The 10,050-nt window shown below is 38.2% G+C and overlaps 1 pseudogene; it reads right to left on the bottom strand.

Annotated features, from left to right (window-relative positions):
• Nucleotides 1-4,017: 4,017 nt before the first annotated feature.
• On the bottom strand, nt 4,018-4,117 carry LOC127133735 (uncharacterized; annotated as a pseudogene).
• Between the last annotated feature and the right edge of the window lie 5,933 nt (nt 4,118-10,050).

Here is a 10,050-nt window from a genome sequence, read left to right as displayed (position 1 = left end):
AACCTATTGGATCATCATAAATCCAATTATGTTTTGAGTGAATTTATATGTAAGTGTTTTTAAATCGCGTTGTTTAAAGCGACTTTAGTTATCTTGTAATTGATTTGCATTAGAAAGAATCATGACTTTAGTGATGTATTATAATGATTTTGTTGGATTAATTCATTGAGAAGCTTCCAAGCTCTCTTAGTGTTGTGTCTTTGTTCCGTGTATTTTAAAATCTCTGATTTCATTTTATGGGACTTATAATTTTTTTGAAATTGTCTTATGGGGGATACTCAACCTCCCTTCTAGACCTGTTTATGTCTATATTCTCACCTAACACTAATCGCTCTTAGGTAAATTAAGGATGTTACAGTTATACACCACTATATGATTTTAGAAGTTTTAACATCTTGATGATTTCATCGACGAATCTAGCAATTGTCGCATCAAACTCGACCGGTCCCTTTGTTGACCTACGATGATATGTTCTCCACATAGCCTTCAAATATTTATTAGTCTTCCGCTCAATATTGTTGTATTTCAACTTTCCTTCAGTATCAATTGATGGTGCACAAATATCGTGTAAGTATGGAAAATAATCTAAGGGAGGGATGGGTATTATATTTTTTGCTATTTTAGACTTTTAAAGCGACGATTCTTATGTTCTTATTTTTCCTGAAATAAGTGTATGAACTTTGAATGAAAATGAATAATTTAAATGTAGAAAAATAAATAACACAATGATGTATACTACTTACCTTTTTCAACTAAGGGTACATCTAGTTCCCTCACACCCGTGAGAGTAGGCATGGTGTAACACCCTTCTAAAATACCCCCAAATATTTAATAAAAATAACAACATATATTAATCAGAGTAGATATGCAATTTAAGGGTGTCACACAATGTTTCACACCATTCAACACCATAACTGTCATGCTCATTTATTTAATCAAATAAAACATTTGCATAATTCGCAGCGGGATAAAATCCATCATCAATACAAAACATGTAACACAATACATGTAAGCTTATTCAACAACCATCAATGAAAACAAGAAAGAAACATCCCATCCCGATGTTACATCTATCAGAGCATGACCCACTAAGGAGACTACACTAGACTCCAAGTATTAGCTTCTACTCAACTCATTGCTCGTTACCTGAAAAATAGTTGTAAGGGTGAGTTCCTCAATCGATATAATAAGCATTATAGAATCTCATGTCATGTTAAGTAATTTGACACATTAATCACCCTAATCACAACATACAATCAGTAACAGCACATCAGCTCAATATCGTATTCAACACCAACATAAAGCACAAGTATAATCTCAAATCATACTCCAAATCAACACAAACACGCGTATAATATTGGAATACATCCATTCATATTATACGCCATACATACATTATGCAATGAGACTCCACACATGCGGTACCGACTATTCTTGAACATATAGTTCAAGCTCACCGATCCCTCCAGATACGGCTACTAAGCTCACTAGTCCCACTCATTTGAGACCTAGTGACTCACTCACTAATTCCTCACCATGGGAATTAGCTACAGCCCCGAAGGCTAGACTATGCACACTAATCATCTAGCATGCATGATAACATGAAATTATATCACATTTTAAGACTTAATTTAATTAGATTATATTATCATTTACTTTAATTTATCCCATTTTATCAGATATTATGCAGTATTTCTTTTCTATTTACATCAGGTACCCATTTTGAAGCAAAAGTGAAAAAGGGAAGAAAAGGAGGTGTAAAAAGCAATAAAAAGGAAACAAATAACCAAGACCAAGCCCAGCCCAAAAGAAAGCGCACGTTGCCCCTGTGACGGGCGTCACAAGGGTTGTGACGAGCGTCACGCGAAGTAGCCTTGTGACGGACGTCACACATGGTGTGACGAGCGTCACACCAGTCCACTAGCTTTTTGGCGCAAGTTACGCTCTCAGAAGAATGGAAGTAACGTTGAGGACTTCGTGGCCTATTCCCAAGCCGTGTATTTAGCCATGCTGAAGACTCGTAGGAAACGCAAGGCAGTTACCAAGGCTATTATAAATAGCCATCTCCTCTCTTTGTCGAAGAGAAGTTTTTTGGCACGCTCAGTTTTGCGAAAGCTCTGCCAAATTTTCCTTTCACGCCTTTGCTTATTTTTCTTCCTTTCCAGCATTGTTCATTTTATTTATTTCTTTTGCAACCTTTACTTTCTTTTTTCCCTTGCAATTTATCTTTCCCGTTTTTTAACTTTTAGATATTTTTCGCATAATAGTTTCTACACCGGAAACTATTGTGCAACTTTATACTGGATTTAACCTTACGTTATATTCCAGTTTTATTTTCTTGATTTATTTTACTGCTTAATTGAAGAATCGAAGAACAAATCCTACCGGCTTGTGGTGGAGTGTTCAAGACCATTGTATTACGCATTCAGGTTCTTTAATTGTTATTTAATTTTTTATGTTTTATTCTATTGTTTATTCATATTGCCTGCCTGGAATGAGTCTGTTTATGCATGATATAAATTCTTGTTTATTTAGCATGTCTGGCTAATTTGCCTAGGTATCGGTATGTAAAGTAAGCAGAATAAGGGATCGAGACTGAGTCGGTCTATCTAAACTTAAAATCAAAATCAATCTTTTTATGGTCTCAACTTACAGGTTTAATAACAAGATTTTTTTACAAAAGTAAAAGACATAAAGAAGTTAAAATCAATAGAGCGAGAGTTTGAGATTTTAACTGGACAGTGTAAGTTAGGCATTAATTCTAGATCAGGGCGAGAGCAAGTTTTAGAGTTAATTAAATTCTGACCTTTTCCAAAAAGTATTTTTAAAGATTGAATGTGAGGACGAGAGTTAAGCATTTGGATTTAATTATATAACCTAAGTCAACAGAGCGAGAGTTTGAGATAAGGGTGTTTAAAACGGTCAGTATTTTCTTAAAAAGAGTTTCCGCAACTTTATTGTTTTCAAAATATGGTTTTTGACTTAATTATAAGTGACAGCAACATTAATATAAAATCATGGTTTATTCAACAGAGCGAGAGTTTGAGATAGAACCTTTAACCTATAAAGTTAACCGAAACGATTCATTTTAAAACCAAGAAACCGACAAAGACTTGATTCCCTAGTTTTGACGAATTACATACCGATATCCGTTTTATTAATATTTAATCTAGACATTAGTTTAGCTCTTAGTTTTTCCCCAAACAATCAAACATCTTCACCTTAGATTTACGTAGTAACTTTAGATAACGGTATATCGATTCATAAGTCCCTGTGGGATCGATATCTTTTAAAACTACGCGATAGAACTGTGCACTTGCAGTTTGTATCCCATTCTCGACTCACCCAGTCGAGCGATCAAGTTTTTGGCGCCGTTGCCGGGGACTTTTATTCAATCGATATCGTAACTCTTCCGTTACGCTGTAGAGACTAAGGTTTCTTTTTCTTCTATTTTCTTTCTTTCGTTGATTTGTATGCCACGCACTCGCTCTCAAGGCGAACCGCTCTATTTACGAATCAACGATATAGAACTATATCTCCGAGTCTTACGACGAATTCGGGAATATCGTGCTGAAAACAATCTCCCTCCTATAGACCTTCCTGATCTCAAAGATTTTCCTTCTTTAACCGAGATGGCAGAACTAGCTCGTGCTCTTAGAGATTACGCCGCTCCATCGCAAGATGAACCGCATTCAAGTATTGCTCCGCCCGCAATCGAAGCAAACAACTTTGAACTTAAACCTTCGTTGTTGCAGGCTGTGCAACAGAACCAATTCTCTGGAAATCTTACCGAAGATCCAAACCTTCATTTATCCGTATTTGTCCAATACGCTGATACTGTTAAAGCTAATGGTGTCACTTCAGAGGCAATTCGACTTCGTCTTTTTCCTTTCTCATTAAGAGATAGCGCTAGAAGATGGCTTCAATCTCTTCCTTCCAACTCAGTCACCACATGGAACGAGTTGAAGAAAGTTTTTCTTGCCCGATATTTTCCACCAAGCAAAACAGCTATGTTAAGAGCCCAGATAAACGGATTTAAACAGAAAGACAACGAGTCTCTTTTCGAAGCATGGGAAAGATACAAAGACATGATGAGACTTTGCCCACACCATGGTTTGGAAGACTGGTTAGTAATTCACACATTTTATAATGGTCTCTTATACAATACAAGGTTAACAATAGACGCCGCTGCAGGTGGTGCACTAATGAACAAACCTTATGCTGATGCTTACCAGCTTATCGAGAGCATGGCCCAAAACCACTATCAGTGGGGAACCGAACGAACAACAGTGGAAAAACCTCAACCGAAAACTGGCATGTACGAGATAAGTAACCTTGATCACGTCAATGCAAAAGTGGATGCTTTGGTCCAGAAGATTGAAAGTTTAAACATATCGCCTCCAGCAGCCGTGGTTGCTATAACTCAGAATTGCGAGGTCTGTGGAATCCAAGACCACACTCCTGCGGAATGTCAACTCTTGACTGGAATCCAAACAGAGCAAGTAAACTATGCTCAAGGAAGCCCCTATTCGAATACCTATAATCCAAATTGGAAGAACCATCCAAACTTCTCATATAAGAGTAATAATGCTTTATACGCACCTGGACAGTCTCCAAATCAAGCCCCATCTATACCTCCAGGATATCAGAAACCGAATCCTAACAATAATACCCCTAGAAAATCCAACTTGGAAATCATGATGGAAAACTTTATAGCTTCCCAACAACAAACCAATAAAGATTTCTTAAACCAGAACATACACACTGGCGAACAACTTAAACAACTCGCAAGCAAAGTAGATGCCTTGGCTACCCATAACAAAATGCTGGAAACGCAAATATCTCAAGTAGCTCAACAACAAGCACCTACTGCTGCACCAACTGGTACATTCCCTGGACAGCCCCAACCCAATCCGAGAAGCCAAGCTCATGCAATTATATTGAGAAGTGGAACGGAAGTGGAAGGACCGTCTGACCCAAGGATAGAAAACCAAAACCCTGAGAAATCCACTGAGGAAAGTGAACCTAAGGAAAAGGAAGAGAGTAATAAGGAAACCCTAGAAAAGAAGGAACCTTATGTACCTCCACCACCTTACAAACCACCTATACCTTACCCTCAAAGGCTTGTTAAAACCAAAGATGTAGGCCAATTTAGAAAATTTGTTGATCTCCTTAAACAATTAAACGTTACAATTCCGTTTACCGAAGCTATTACGCAGATGCCCTCATATGCTAAATTCTTAAAAGAAATTCTTTCTAATAAGAGGAAACTTGAGGATAGCGAAACCGTTACACTCCCTGCCGAATGTAGCGCTATAATCCAAAACATGCCCCCTAAACTCAAGGATCCGGGTAGCTTCTCTATACCCTGTCACATAGGAAAATTTGTCATCGACAAAGCCTTATGCGATTTAGGAGCCGGAATTAGCGTTATGCCCTTATCCATATGTAAGAAACTGGAGATGGGAGAATTAAGACCGACCAAAATGTCTGTGCAATTAGCAGATCGTTCCATCAAATATCCTGTAGGAATCCTTGAAAACGTTCCCGTACGCATAGGTCAGTTTTACATTCCCACTGACTTCACAATTATGGACATTAGAGAAGATGATACGACACCTATTATACTAGGAAGACCATTCTTAGCAACTGCCGGTGCAATCATAGACGTAAAACGAGGACGACTCACCTTCGAAGTAGGTGAAGAAAAAATTGAATTCATTCTTTCCCAATTCTTGAAAGCACCTGCAATAGAAGATACATGTTACTTCATGGATATCATCGATGAATGCATAAAAGAAGCAGAGTCAGGAGAAGACAAACCATCAGACTATCTTTTAGAGGACAAATCTAAACAATGCCTAGCAATAACACCAGATCCTACGCAGTGTCTTAACAAACCAACCCCTGATTTGAAAACACTTCCCAAAAATATGAGATATGAATTCCTAGACTTAGAACTTGAACGACCTGTGATAGTTAATGCAGATCTAGGAAGACTCGAAACAGAAAAACTCCTACATATCTTAAGAAAATATCCAACTGCACTAGGATACCACATCACCGATCTTAAAGGAATAAGCCCTTCTATTTGTATGCACCGCATCATGTTAGAAGAAGACTGTAAAACCTCTAGGGAACACCAGAGAAGACTAAATCCGATCCTAAGTGAGGTAGTAAAGAAAGAAATAACCAAGTTATTAGAAGCAGGTATTATATATCCTATATCTGACAGCAAATGGGTTAGTCCTGTACACGTTGTACCAAAGAAAGGAGGCATAACCGTTATTGAAAACGAAAAAGGAGAAACTATAACTAAACGAATCGAATCGGGATGGAGAATGTGCATTGACTATAGGAAACTAAACAAAGCAACCCGAAAAGATCATTTCCCTTTACCATTCATTGACCAAATGTTAGAACGATTAGCTAAACATTCACATTTCTGTTATTTAGACGGTTATTCAGGCTTCTTTCAAATACCAATTCACCCTGATGACCAAGAAAAGACAACATTCACATGCCCTTTTGGTACCTTCGCGTATAGACGAATGCCGTTTGGTCTGTGTAATGCCCCTGCAACTTTTCAAAGATGCATGATGGCAATATTCGCCGACTTTCTCGAAAACATCATGGAAGTATTCATGGATGACTTTTCTGTATACGGACAAAGTTTCGAAGAATGCCTTGAAAACCTGGAAAGAGTTCTGGAGCGATGTGTAAAAGTAAACTTAGTACTTAATTGGGAAAAGTGCCACTTTATGGTACAAGAAGGAATTGTTTTAGGACACATCATCTCGAACAGAGGAATTGAAGTAGACAAAGCCAAAATAGAGGTAATCGAAAATCTTCAACCCCCAAGAACCGTGAGAGAAGTACGAAGCTTTCTAGGACACGCCGGTTTTTACCGACGATTCATCAAAGACTTCTCTAAGATAACTAAACCCTTAACCGGACTGTTGATGAAAGATGTTGAATTCATATTCGACGATAACTGTTTAAAAGCATTTCAAACTCTTAAACAAGCATTGATCTCCGCACCCATTATGCAGACACCAGACTGGAATGAACCATTCGAAATAATGTGCGATGCCAGTGATTATGCTGTAGGTGCTGTTTTAGGACAAAGAAAGGATAAAAAGCTTCACGTTATATATTACGCTAGCAGAACCCTGGATGAAGCGCAGATGAATTATGCCACAACCGAGAAAGAACTCCTAGCAGTGGTATTTGCGCTAGATAAATTTCGTTCTTACCTGGTAGGAGCCAAAATAATAGTTTACACTGATCACGCTGCTATCAGGTACCTTTTAACAAAAAAGGATGCTAAACCTAGACTCCTAAGATGGATCTTGTTACTACAAGAATTCGACTTAGAAATCAAGGACAAGAAAGGAACTGAAAACGTAGTAGCAGACCACCTCTCTAGACTTGAGAACCTTGAACCAGAAAGAACATCCATTAATGATGATTTCTCGTATGATAAACTCATAGCTACTTTGGAAGAGAACAACTCCGACATGCAAGTAGAAACCACCTTAGCTATATCTGTCATACCATGGTACGCTGATCTAGTCAATTATTTAGCTGCCGGAATAGTTCCACCTACTTTATCTTACCAGCAGAAGAAACGATTCTTCCACGACATAAAACACTATTACTGGGATGATCCCTTACTTTTCAAAAGAGGCCCCGATGGTATTTTCCGTCGATGTATACCCGAAGAAGAGGTAGAAAATATAATCCAACACTGTCACTCTGCGCCTTATGGTGGTCACACAAGTACATCCAAGACCTGCTCTAAAATCCTACAAGCTGGCTTTTATTGGCCAACTATATGGAAGGACGTACATGCGGCTATTAAGGAGTGTGACAGATGTCAACGCACGGGAAACATATCTAGACGTGACGAGATGCCACAAAAAGGCATTTTGGAAGTAGAGATTTTTGACGTGTGGGGGATAGACTTCATGGGACCCTTTCCATCCTCTTTCGGTAAAAAATACATACTCGTGGCAGTTGACTACGTATCAAAATGGATCGAAGCTATAGCTTCTCCAACAAATGACACCCGAGTAGTAACTAGACTCTTTAAAAATATAATATTTCCGAGATTTGGCATCCCAAGAATAGTAGTCAGTGATGGTGGATCACACTTTATATCCAAGGTACTCGAAAAACTACTACTTAAATATGGAGTGAGACATAGGATAGCAACACCTTACCACCCTCAAACCAGTGGACAAGTGGAAGTATCTAACAGAGAAATCAAGCAAATACTAGAAAAAACGGTCGCCACTTCAAGGAAAGATTGGTCATTGAAATTACCAGAAGCTTTATGGGCATACCGAACTGCTTATAAAACTCCCATAGGGACGACCCCATTTAAGCTCATTTATGGAAAATCCTGTCACCTCCCGGTAGAATTAGAACATAAAGCCTATTGGGCTATTAGAAATTTAAATTTGAATTATAAAGCCGCCGGTGAAAAGAGAATCCTTGACATAAACGAATTAGAGGAACTCAGAAGAGACGCCTATGAAAATGCCAAAATCTATAAAGAAAGAACAAAACAATGGCATGACAAGCGTATATCAAGGAAAGTCTTCAAGCAAGGCGACGCAGTACTTTTATTTAACTCTAGACTAAAGTTATTCCCGGGAAAACTACGATCCAGATGGTCAGGACCTTTTCATATCACTAAAATCTTTCCCAGTGGAGCGGTAGAAATAAAAGGACAATCTACAGAACCGTTCACCGTAAACGGGCAACGTCTGAAACATTATAACTATGCGGAAACCAACGAGGATTCGAAAATTCTACACTTAGACGAAACGCCCCCAGGACTCATAGACAATATTTAACAGTTTCTTTGTCGAGCTTGCGACATTTAAACAAAGCGCTTAGTGGGAGACAACCCACAAATTAATCTGTTATTTTATTATTCTATTATTATTATCATTTCTCTATTTTTCTCTTAATTATTCTTTTAATTTCTATTTAGTATTCATTATTGATTTATTCAAAAAGAAAAAAAAATATATCTATATATAATAATTCTTTTCTTCTTTCGGCATTTGGCCAAATCCTGACTTAAACTCATGTTTCTTTTCTCTAGTTAACACTAACCAGATGGGACATTTTGATCGTATGGGTATCAAGTTCAGAGGAATGGCTCAGAAACGAAAGTTTGAAGAACTAGCCGCTAGAGAGATGCTACCTAGTTTATATGCTGATGATTGGGCTATGACTGCCCTTGGACTGAGACAGAGTGTCCTGTTTTTGCTGAATCAGATAGGATGGGAGATCTCCCCTATCTTGAGACATTTCACCACCTACCGGAGACTCACACTAGAATTCCTTAGTTCATTAATCTATCTACCTAGCCATGGAAAAGGAATTAGCAGAGGTTTTATCCAGTTCAGAATGTTCAATATGGAGTACCAATTTAATATTAGAGACTTCACCAACCTTTTGGGTTTTCCTACCTCCTTTGATACATTCGCTGTAAGCCAGGAAGAACTTTTTGAATATAGAGAGCTTGAACACTTTTGGGGTAAGCTGACTGGAAATGATGAGCCCGAAGAACATGAGTTTCTCTCTGGAAACATACATAACCCGGCTTTTCGCTATTTCCATAAGATCCTGACCCACACTTTATTTGGGAAGAAGCCAAATAATACTTCAGTTTCACGTGATGAACTCTTCATCATATTTTGTGCTTCCCAGAACCGTCCAGTAAACGGTGCTACTTTTATGTTAGCTAATTTGGACCACCTTATCCAGGATGAGCGAGCACCCATTAGAATAGGCGGTTTGATCACTATGATAGGTAATGCTATTGGACTACGTCGGCCTATGCTTGACCTTAACCCTTTTTGTGGCATTACTACTATGAGTATACCCTTCCTCTTCAACACTATGTTTATAGCAAACATAGGGTCGGATGAGTTCGAGCTTATTATTGATAACCAGGTTCTCTGCCTATTCACCATGCCCGATCCTAGAACTAGTGTTCATAATCAAAGGAACTGGCTCTATAACCTGAAT

Source organism: Lathyrus oleraceus, chromosome 3, assembly GCF_024323335.1.
Source record: "Lathyrus oleraceus cultivar Zhongwan6 chromosome 3, CAAS_Psat_ZW6_1.0, whole genome shotgun sequence".
NCBI classification, from domain to species: domain Eukaryota; kingdom Viridiplantae; phylum Streptophyta; class Magnoliopsida; order Fabales; family Fabaceae; genus Lathyrus; species Lathyrus oleraceus.
Note: the sequence above shows the minus strand (reverse complement) of the source record. Positions and strands in the feature narration are given on the sequence as shown.